Here is an 11205-nt window from a genome sequence, read left to right as displayed (position 1 = left end):
TGAGGGACCTGAATAGGCAACACAGAGCCAGGACCCATAATGAATTTCTAAATAGACCTGTGTTTGATACACCAGACAGAAGACACCAAGGAATAATCTTTGTGAACAACTCAAGGAAAAAAATTGAAATCTCTGTTTTTCTTCCTGCATGCAACACACTAAGTAGTAGCAGGGGGACTGAAATACAGTTGAGGAAGATGTAGATGAAGAGATTTGTTTTTATAAAAATCTCTGTTTCATTCCAGGGCCTGTGGTTACTCAGAACTCACAATCATTTTTCAGTCAGAAGCCATGAATAAAAATTTTGGCCACTGAAGTGACTCCCATGCAGCTTTTGGGTTTTTTCAGTGGTGAGGAAGAAAAAGAAATAAATAAAAACTACCTTCTGTTTGGGAGTTTTATTGTCTGACTTTTTCTTCTACACTATTTGTTTTTCTCTTATGAGGAAACAAATAAAAAGGAAGAAAGTAAAACCAAATCTTGCTAGCAACATTTCAATAGCATTGTATTTAATTCCAGTGTACTCAATTCCAGTACATTTTTTGTTAAAATTAGGGATTTTGGAAGCTTTTAACTAGTAACTGAAGTTGCTCCTCAGATGCTAAAAACCATTTAAGAGTGATATCTATTACAACAGAAACTTAAGATTGTTCATTTAGTGAGGACAGTTTATTTCACACCAAATCAGGTTTCCTTATTCTTGATTTGGATTCCTTGTTTCAGGCTGGGTTTCTTGTGTAACTTTTGTCTCAATGAAGACACATCTCTGACATTGAAGCAGGAATAGGATGAGAACCCTGTTTATATTCTAGATGGCAGAGTACAGAGCAATTCCTGCTTTATCTGCTCCTGCTTTCTTGCTTGTTGGTACTGAGGCTTCTGCCATCCCTTGAAGTTCATGGTGCATATACTAAAATGTGACTTCTTATTTCAGCCACAAGCCCACAGGTGAATTTGATTCACTGCAGTGCAAGATAGACACACTTACCTGAGCTCACCTGATTTTTCTATCGAACTTGCTGCTTAACAAAAAGTCTATTATCAGTATGTGTGAGCAGCTGGCAAAGCTCTGATACACAGGAACTCCAGAGTCAGCTCCAGCCTGCAACATGCACCTCCACTAGATAAGAGTGACTTTCAATGAAGTGACCCATCAGTGGCTGCACTTATCAGAGAAAGGAAGGGCAGAAGGAAATGTTGGTGTCCTGCACAGAACAAACAGATTATTATTCATGCTGCAATATCAACTACAAGGATGTGCAGCTTCCTTGAGAGCCACAATGGAAATACTGAACGTGATTTCAATTAACAGATGTCAAGATGTTCAGCAGCAGAGGACAAACTCCATCTTCACATGTGTAAGGCACAGCAAAAACAAAAACCACACTGAAAGCCAAGCTCTTACTCACATATTAGCAATATGATTGAGTCTCACACACGTGTCATAGGGCACTCCAAAGGCACCCATAGTCTCTCCTGAGGTACAACCATTTCCATCTTCCACTTAGTTCTCCCCATCTCTCGAAACAGAAATCACCAGCAAACTCCAGAGTTCTGTAAAGGCCTCTTTGAACAGGGAACACTTTATTAACCTACTCAAAACATGTCCCTTCCCACACTTACCATTCAACACCACATTTCACCCTGCTCTTTTTAGCACTGAAACCACAGCTATGTTCCCCTTTGTTTCTTAGAGCACCACAGCTAATCTGAATACACCAGCCCATTCAACAACACTACAGTACTCAGCAATTCACTTCTCCCTTCTGCAGGTACTTTCACAGGTAACACCAAGAAATCAAATATCTAAAACCATCCAAATGACACGATGCAGCAGGTGAGCAATATTAGAACACTACAGAGTCCTAAACTAGCTTGACAGGGTAAGGGCAGTGACACCTCTAATACTGTTCTCAAGAACAAGACATGCAGACAAGCAAGCACTCAGGTATTGATGAAAATTTTTAATCATCATACTACTGTCCCCCAAAAAAATTAGCAAAACTGCTATCTTAGGAACCCAAGACCCCAAGTAATTTTAACATGGCTTTGGAGTTGGTATTGCCTGAAACACAAGTCTGAGTTACTGCTTATTTGAGAAAAAGACCTATCCATGTATGCATGACACACCTTCAAAACGTCTTTGTATAAGTCAGTGAGAAAAGACAAACAGTTAATCTATTTTATCACCTGTGAGGAGCAGAATATCTTCCAACTGCAGCAATGGTGGGTATCAAGTGGCAGCAGGGAGACTCATTTCAAGACATCAGAACATCCCTGGATTGGAACAGCTGCAGCAAGGCTGAAGAGCTTCTGGGCACTGGCAGTGGGATGCTGCTGACACACAACATGGGTGGACCATAAGCCTGAGTTAATACTGATGCTCTACGATCCACCTTGTGGGATGGCACGTGAAAAAATTTCCATAAAAATCATGTTCAGAACAAAACACTACTCTGAAACAGACATTTTAGAGTACCTACTGACTACTCTGCCAACATCACAATACATCTCTTGAAACACTTGCTTTATCAACCTAATTAGTAATCTGTATCTTCATGATGATGAAAAGAATATGAACCATTACATGTATTACATGCACGAAATACATAGATCTACTTCCAAATCCCATACAAATTACCTGTCACAATTAAGCCATTCACTGTGATAAACCAACACACACACACACACACTTTTTTTTTCAGCTAAACTAATGGGCACACTGCTGCTAGTGGGCAAATCCTGATCAGACATTATATTGCACTTCCTAACAATTTTGATGAAAACTACAGGTGGAGACAGATTAAAATGGGAACATCTAATTGAAATTCATCTCCATTTTGCCTCAGATGGAAGATACGCTGCTTGAGCCCTGAAACAGATTCAATTTCATTCAAATTGCATACAGATTTTCAGGCAAAACTGAATTTATTAAAAAAGAAAGTTTTGGAGACTCCTAAGAGTTTAGAGTTCTTCAAGTGCTTTATAACTGTATTTTTGGCATCTGTGACTCTTCTACATCCATAAAAGCTCCTTGCCAAGGCAAGGAAAGGTGTCAGTCCCACAGAGGTCTATTCTTTTTGTGGAATTTTGACAATTTCCACTGACATGTTCAGTCACTTCAGGTCCTTGTGGATTCACTGGGGCATTAGCTGTTGTTCAGGATGGTTCCTTCCACACATTCCCATCAAAACATAAACAACTCATCTGTCTTTCACCTTTCAAAACCATCCTGCGATTCAAAGTTGCAGCTTGCAGATTTCGAGGCTGTTTTTTCCTGTTTTGCAAGTGAGAAGACTGAAAGCTGCCAGTTAGAAAGAAGATTTAGGAGGGGGAAACAAGCCACAGTGTTCCCCTCTCCTTTCATTTGGATACAACCCAGAATATTTTACACCAAAACTTAAAGCAAACTCCACTTCAATAACTGTCTGAACATACAGAAAGAATAAAAATACCAAACAAGAAGTTTGAATTGGTGTTTGTAGCAAACAGTAGCTAACATGGCCTTTTTCTTCTTGCTATTCACTGATGTAATCCCATTTTAACTTAATACAATGAAGGGCCTGCCCTGTCAGGTAAGCTAATCGTTAATCCAATTATGTGACAGAAATTGATACTTTATTGCTTCTGCTACTGTCTCCAAACACTGTGCATGCTAGAAAACAGGAATCCCTTCTAACAGTCACATGCACATAGAAAACTCAGCCCTGAACACCAGGACCCTGAGTTCCAGTGCCAGGATTGCAAAGTCATGGCTCAGAAATGTGGAAATTAAGGATGGTGACAAGCAGCTGACCCTGTGGTATTCACCCTCATTCCTGCCCATTGCTCAAGAAAATCCATAGAAAGAGGATTTTATTTTTGTTTTAACAAAGATAAAGCAAAGAAATGAAGGTTGACAGAAGAAAACAGATATTTAGAAATCAATCTCATTATAAGAATGGATCCTGGATTAAAGTTCAGAGTTTGAACATGCCTCGTTGATAAGGCTCAAGCATTTATTTGTTACTGCATTTTATTTTGTTGTATACACACAGGGAGAGAGAAGTAGCAATACCTTTAAGAAACAATAGGTAATAGAGGCTATTCAGAAGACAGTGACAAATCTGCTTCCTATTTGTCTTGTTTCAGAACAGAGAATCTCCCTTTGGCTTCTTATTTCCTCTTAATAAAAAAGTCCAAGAATACAAAAAGTAAACCCTAATTTGTTCCTCTTCTCTTCATATAGGCAACAATCATTAAAGGAAGCTGGAACAGTCCTACACTTAATTTTCACATGCAATTCATCATGAGAGGAAAAAGGGGGATGGAAAGAACAAGAAGTGTGGCAAAACCCACACCTGCAACCCAATTCTAACACACCAAGTTCAGACTACAGGAAGCTATGCAAGGCAGAACTTCTACTTGTAGCATCTTCCACCTAAAAATGAAAGTGAAATATATTTCAGTTCTGGAATGGGAGTTAAAAAAAGGCCAAACCATGTCCTAATCTCACTTTCTGCAAGGAACATTCCACCTCTAACCAGGATGTCAACACGTGCTACATAAAGAACTGCAGCAATAACAGGCCAGGCCAACTCACATGAGTACTACAGGCACTGAAGTCTCAAGGAAAGCATTTCTCAGAAGATGCAGAAGATTACAGGACAATTATAAAGAGCAAAAACTGATTTTCCTCAAGTGGAACCTGAATAGGAGATCATGATTTGGCCACAAATATGGAAAAAGGTTACACAGTACAATATCCATATGACAGGACATGTAGTTACCCATGGTGTGATATCTTGAGCCATTTCTCACCTGTTGGAATAACTAGCACTACAATAAACATAGGGTGACCAAACAAGGAAAGGAGATACTACAGGAGATACATAAAGGAATGACTATACAAAGAAAGACGTTAGTTCAGGATGACATTGATACCCTTATGTTGCCTAAAACAGGTATTGGCAATGTAAATCTCAAGATAACAGTGAAAAGTTGTTCCATGTACCCACACATGAATTATTGACACTGGGAAACCTCCTGTACAAAAACCATTGTGGATCTTCTGAAAGCACAGGGAGTCAGAAAACACACTAAACTGACCATCTGCTCCTCCCTGATAACATGAAATGAAGTAATTTCTTTATTCATCACTTAAACCCTCTCTCTTCTCTTCATATAGGTCAAGGATGATTATACTAAATCCAGATGTAGTTATCATATTGTGCACTCAAGTGAGCCATGTCCTTACAGCACACAACTTGCCTCCTGGCTACCCACCTTCAGCACCTCAGCCCAGATGTAGTTATCATATTGTGCACTCCAGTGAGCAATGTCCTTACAGCACACAACTTGCCTTCTGGCTACCCAACTTCAGCACCTCAGTTGTGCTGCCTTGAAGACCCTGCTTGCTGTTCTCTTCTGTCTCTGCAAACTGGCCAAGGACTTAGGCATTTTGTGTAGTGAATAACTGAACAACACACAGAATCATACACTGTCCTGTGGACCACAGCAACCACACACCCCTCAGCTGATCCACACGTCTGGCTACAACTTCTTCCTTTCTCTAGAACACAGGACTTCTCTTTTAAACATTATTTTAAACCTTTGGATTGGTGCAGCTTTAAAACATGACACTTACCCATACTTTTGCAGAATTTACTGAGGTGGTGTGTTTTGCTTGGTTTGGGGTTTTTGTCTAAGATGAAGAGACTGCAGAGGGAAGAGATAATTAGAAGAGCAACTCCAGTCACTGCAGTCCTACATCCCACAGCAATGCATTTGGAGTCCCAGAGGTCTCTGACAGAAAGCCTTTGCACATTCTGATGCTGACCACAGACAGCTCTTCCCCTGGAAACTTTTCAAGATGACACATTTTCATCTACACTGGTTTTAGGATTAGCCTCTAGAAACTCATTAGAAAATGAGTCCAGGTTTTCAATGGGCTGAGGTTTTTTGCCATAAAGGTAGGTATGATAAAAGCTCTTTTAATAGCAGCTTCTCTCTATTTTTCCAGGAAAAGAATGTCAAATTAAGATATCTTGAGCTAAGGTCAGCTTTTGTTTTGTAGGTTTGATTTATGACATTTCTGCAGCCATTACTGGCATTTCTTTGAGGTGCCCAAAAGCCCTTGATTCCCATATATATTTAGCCTTTTTTTCTATTTGCTTTTACTATTAAAGCATAAAGGCTGGATTGAACTGTTCATCCCACTTGTAAACCAAGAAAAGCAAAGTCCCATAAAGCTCAGCAGCTTACCATCACTTGTCTTGCAGACTCACACAACCTTTCAAGTCGAATTACTGCTCTGCAAACTGAAGGTGTGATTTACACCAGCTCACCGAGGGCATCTTCCACATGATAATTACTTGGTTCCAAAAACTGCACTACAAAAACAGTTTTGAGTATTTTTACCTGCAAGTTACCAGCATAAATTATTTCCATACGGCAAACACTAGTGTGATTTTTCACTGCCAATCCATGACTTAACTCACATTCACCTAAAACTAAAGCATGACTCCCAACACAACAGCAAACTGCCAAGAGTTCTAAGTGCCTCCCACTTGTAACAGCAGTATTGAATGATCTTGGGCAGGATGGGGGAGGGGAAACTCAAAACATTTAACCTCAGTGAAGCTAGAAGCTAAAGTTTTCGAAAATTTGAGGTTTTGAAGATTAGGAGTCCCTTACCTGGGCCTCTGGTAGCAAATCAGGTTTGGGTTTGGACTTCTTTTTAATTGACTAAAATCATTTAAAAATACAACAGTCAAATGAAAATGCTAACAAGCAAGTTAAAGTTTATTTGCAGGTCGAGTTAAAGACACTGGGTCTCTAATAAATTCCAGTTTTCCAAAACTTTGCTCTTTCCATTTAATTTTGCTGTGATTTATGAGTCAGTCTCCTGGGTGCTAACTGTATATAAAAGAAACATTAACTCAGTGGAGGCAATAGTTTGTTTTTTAATAATAAAAAATGCATACTGTTTGTACCATTATTGCTTAGGAAATTAGAGAAGATCCCTCCTAATACCTGCACACAGGATACTGCAGCAAACCACTTAACGTGCAATAATAGAGTATTGACAGGGCACAGGGATAATGCAAACCAGTGCTCCCACCAGGTCAGACATGTGCCATGCTGTTAGAGCCTCGGTGCTGATATATTTGGTCTACCTTAACAAAAAACCTTTCAAAAGAGATTACCTCCAACACATAAAAAGATCACATTTATATGAAATATTTTGCGGTTGCTTCATAATAAACACTGTTCATAATCATCAGTGTTTATTTAATAAACAAAAAAAGTAATGCTTGTGTTCTTTCATCAGTAAGGACTCTGTGACAGGTGCTCTGGAGTGCTGGGTATACACCACAAGAAGGAAATGCAGCATCTCCTAGAAAATGACCCCAGAAATACACAGCAGGCATAGGCAGAAAGCATTGTACAAACCCTTTATTTTAGTTAGTCCTAGTTTAGTTAGTCCACTAACTTCTATGAATCCTGAACAGATGTGACCAGGCACACTTCATGCGAGCATGAAAGGCTCTGTTTGGTTAAGTTGCTCCTGCAGACACAGAGCACTGCCATCAATGCCCAATCCACAGGAAAATGCCCTCTTAACTTCCTTACACCAATCTGAGCTGTTCTCCAACTTGTCAGCACACTTGCTGCACTTCCAGTGTAACACTGGCAGCATCTGGCTGTTCAGGGAGGCAAGATGAGCATCTGCCTGGGCCAAAAACCATCAGAAATAACATAACTCCCCAAGTCCTGTTGCCTCCTGAACCAGCACCTAGAACACATATTCTCATCAATGCTCTCACTTCATGGTTACAGCATGAAGCAGAAACCATCAGGACACCTCCACTCCTCACATTCTCCTGTAGCAGTAAAAGGGGCAAGGCCAACCCTTCAGGCTTCCCCTGTCTTCTCAGAGCAAACATGACTATCCCATCTTGTCTCTAAGTGGAAGAGCACAACAGAGTCACTGATGAGCTGTGATTGAGCTTGGAGTTGACTCTCCTTATACAAACATATCTGGATGTAAATATCCAGCAGGCACAGAAATTGCAAATACATAATTCCCCCAAATTTTCACATGCATGGCATCCCGCTCTGCCTGTAAAGTATTGCTTCTTTAAAAGAAAACACATCTTTTTATAGACAGCTGTACATACTAGTAAGAAAACAAAAATCTCCACACGAAAGCAAAGCCATCTGTGCCTTTCAGAGGGAGTTCACATTTGCTTTAAAAGGACACAGACAATCGGTTGTTTTGCAGTTTGTTTGGTTGGGCATTTTTGCTTTAAAATACAAGCAAATAAAGCAGAGTGAGAGGTATTTTTATGTACTACATTCACCCTTGGGTCTTCCTGACAGTGGTTCCTCATTTTGAAAATCACTGTTTCCTATTTTTCCTAAATATTTCAATCTCCCAAGCCAACACATGAAAGATATGTAGAAAACCCCACAGAGGGCTCACTGACACAAAGGAGAAATACATGGCAGAGCTGTCTGTGCACTGAATGCTGTCAAACACAAAAGGAAAAAAAAAAATAGAAAAATGTTTTCCAAATGCAATGAACTTGAAAAGATGAAGGAAGTGCATTGCCCACAAATGTGAAAATAGACCTGTTTGAAGACAAAAGGCAGAAGAGGAAAAGCAGCAATAGACAGAGGAGAAGGAATATTCTGGGTAATTTCATCCTTTTTGGAGGTAACTGGAGAACCACCAAAATATTTAGCAGAAAAATGAAAATGTACAGACAATTTGTCCCATGGTACATACGGTGTTTAAATATTTTGCAACGTGGGAAAAGCAGTTAGCAGTAGGGAGACATGAGACAACAGAATGTCAGCTCTCCTGAGACTTCAAAATACTTTGATTTTTAGTAGAAGCATTTAGAGACGAGGGAGTAGAAGCTTTCTCTTCTCTATTGGAAAGAAATATGCAAAACCAGTCACTTGACAATTAGTTTTGCTTTTCTGACAAACATTTATTACTGAAAATGATTCTTCTGGTCTAAATTTTAAACTTTAGCTCATCGATTTTAAGCTGAGTTCTAGATCTCTTCCTTAAAAAACTTCAACTTGTACCAGGAAAAGAGGCTGATCTTGGTAAAGGCAACATTTACTCCCATGGACATACAAGTTCTGTTCCTCTCCAGAAATCCCACTAAATAGGCTGATCTTGGTAAAGGCAACATTTATTCCCATGGACATACAAGTTCTGTTCCCCTCCAGAAATCCCACTAAACGGAAAGTATAGATCAAGGCATCTAAGTAATTCCCATCACGATTACAGGTCACAAAACGAAACCTGATGCATATTACCACAAACTTACCAAGCAATTTTACTGAAATTTTTGAAACTATTTTAATATCTGTTCCATTTACAATCCTAAGCTAAAAAAACACTTCAGTTTTATATAGACCAAACATTAGGGTATACGCAACAACGATGACATCAAACTCTTTCACTGCAGAAATGTTATGAATCCTCAAGGAAGGGGATTCAAAGGTGCTTTGGGAGAAGGATCCTTGCTGGTGTTGACTGCAGGACAACTCTCAAGTTCCAAATATTGTAATAAAGCTTGTTTTGACATCAACAGGAATAATCCACATGAAAAAGACCGAGATAAAAATAAAATCACTTGAGAGTATATGTTCCTGCACTCATACAGCTGCATCCCAAACTCTTCTAGTAGAGAGCTCGCCAAGGGAGAGGAGGATACAGTGAGCACCTGCTTGCTCTAAGGCAGCCCAAGGCCCTTCACTTGGTACAGGCAAACACCCTTGCAGCATTCTCTTCAGATGAATGCAGCACAGCTAACAAGGAAGAGTTTTGGGAGAAAATTTCTCTGGCATTTAGAGTAATTCATGTTTTTGCCCTGCTCGAGTTTAGAAGTCCTCCCTTTCCCCAGTGCTAAACAACCAAACGATATTTTGCCCTAATAGTCACCTAGAATTATGTCAATGTGCTGGTTTGAGCTGAAGCAGAGTTAACTTTCTTCACAGTGGCTAGTATGGGGCTATGTTTGGATTTTGTGCAGAACACAGAGTTGATAATGCAGAGATGTTTTTGTTGTTGCTGAGCAGAGCTCACACAGAGTCAAGGCCTTTGCTGCTTTCCGTACTGCCACATGGCAAGGAAGTTGGGGATGCATGGGAGATTGGGAGGAGACACAGCTGGGACAGGTGACCCAAACTGACCAAAGGGATATTCCATACCATAGGACATCATGCTCAGTATATAAGGTGGGAGGAAGAAGGAGGAAGGGGGAACATCTGGAGTGATGGTGTTTGTCTTCCCAAGGAACCGTTACACGTGATGGTCCCTGCTCTCCTGGAGATGGCTAAACACCTCCTGTCTGTGGGAAGCAGTGAATTAATTCCTTGTTTTGCTTTGCTTGTGTGTGCAGCTTTTGCTTTCTCTATTAAACTGTCTTTATCTCAACCCATGAGTTTTTGTAGCTTTTACCCTTCTAATTTGCTCCCCCATCCCGTTGGTGGGGGAGTGAGTGAGTGGCTGTGTGGTTCTTGGCTGCTGACTGAGGTTAAACCACGACAGTCAGGAAGATTAACCTTGTACAGGAGTTCTGTTTGTATCAAGACAGATACAGGAACATTGTAGACTCAGTGAGGAAAGGATGAGCTAATGGCTGAAGGCCATTACTGCGGGACTCTGTATAATATGTACCTTCTGCCTATTTCCATCCTGAACTTCATCTTCCTGCATAACTTAAAGCAAAACACTTAACCATTCTTTGTCTCAGCTCCCCCAACACCTATTCTTTGAGGTGTTGTGCAGTTGGTCTCATTAGCATCTGTGAAGTGCTTTTCACTTCCTAACAGTGTATCAGCTGAGAAGAGAAAAAAAAAAAAATGCACTGCAAGTATGAAGATATTTTACTGATTTCTTTGAAGCATGAATGAAAAAAATGCATGAATGTAGAATTAACAGACGAAAATATAAAACTAACATCAATTGAAATACAAACACCTGTCAAACAGACAAATATAGTCTACAATAACTCCTCCACTATTGCTATTCCAGTTCTACAGCTTGGGCACTAGTAGCCCACAGAAGGAAAAACACTGCAGCGAGTGAAAAACTAAACCTCTCAGGGTCAGTCAAATGGTGAAAGTAACCAACTTTTTGCCACAGCCTGTCAGTCAGTCTCCCACTACAAAAACAAAGCATCCCTGTACTGTCTATAG

This window comes from Acanthisitta chloris, unplaced genomic scaffold (genome assembly GCF_000695815.1).
Source record: "Acanthisitta chloris isolate BGI_N310 unplaced genomic scaffold, ASM69581v1 scaffold8412, whole genome shotgun sequence".
Classification (NCBI taxonomy): Eukaryota; Metazoa; Chordata; class Aves; order Passeriformes; family Acanthisittidae; genus Acanthisitta; species Acanthisitta chloris.
Note: the sequence above shows the minus strand (reverse complement) of the source record.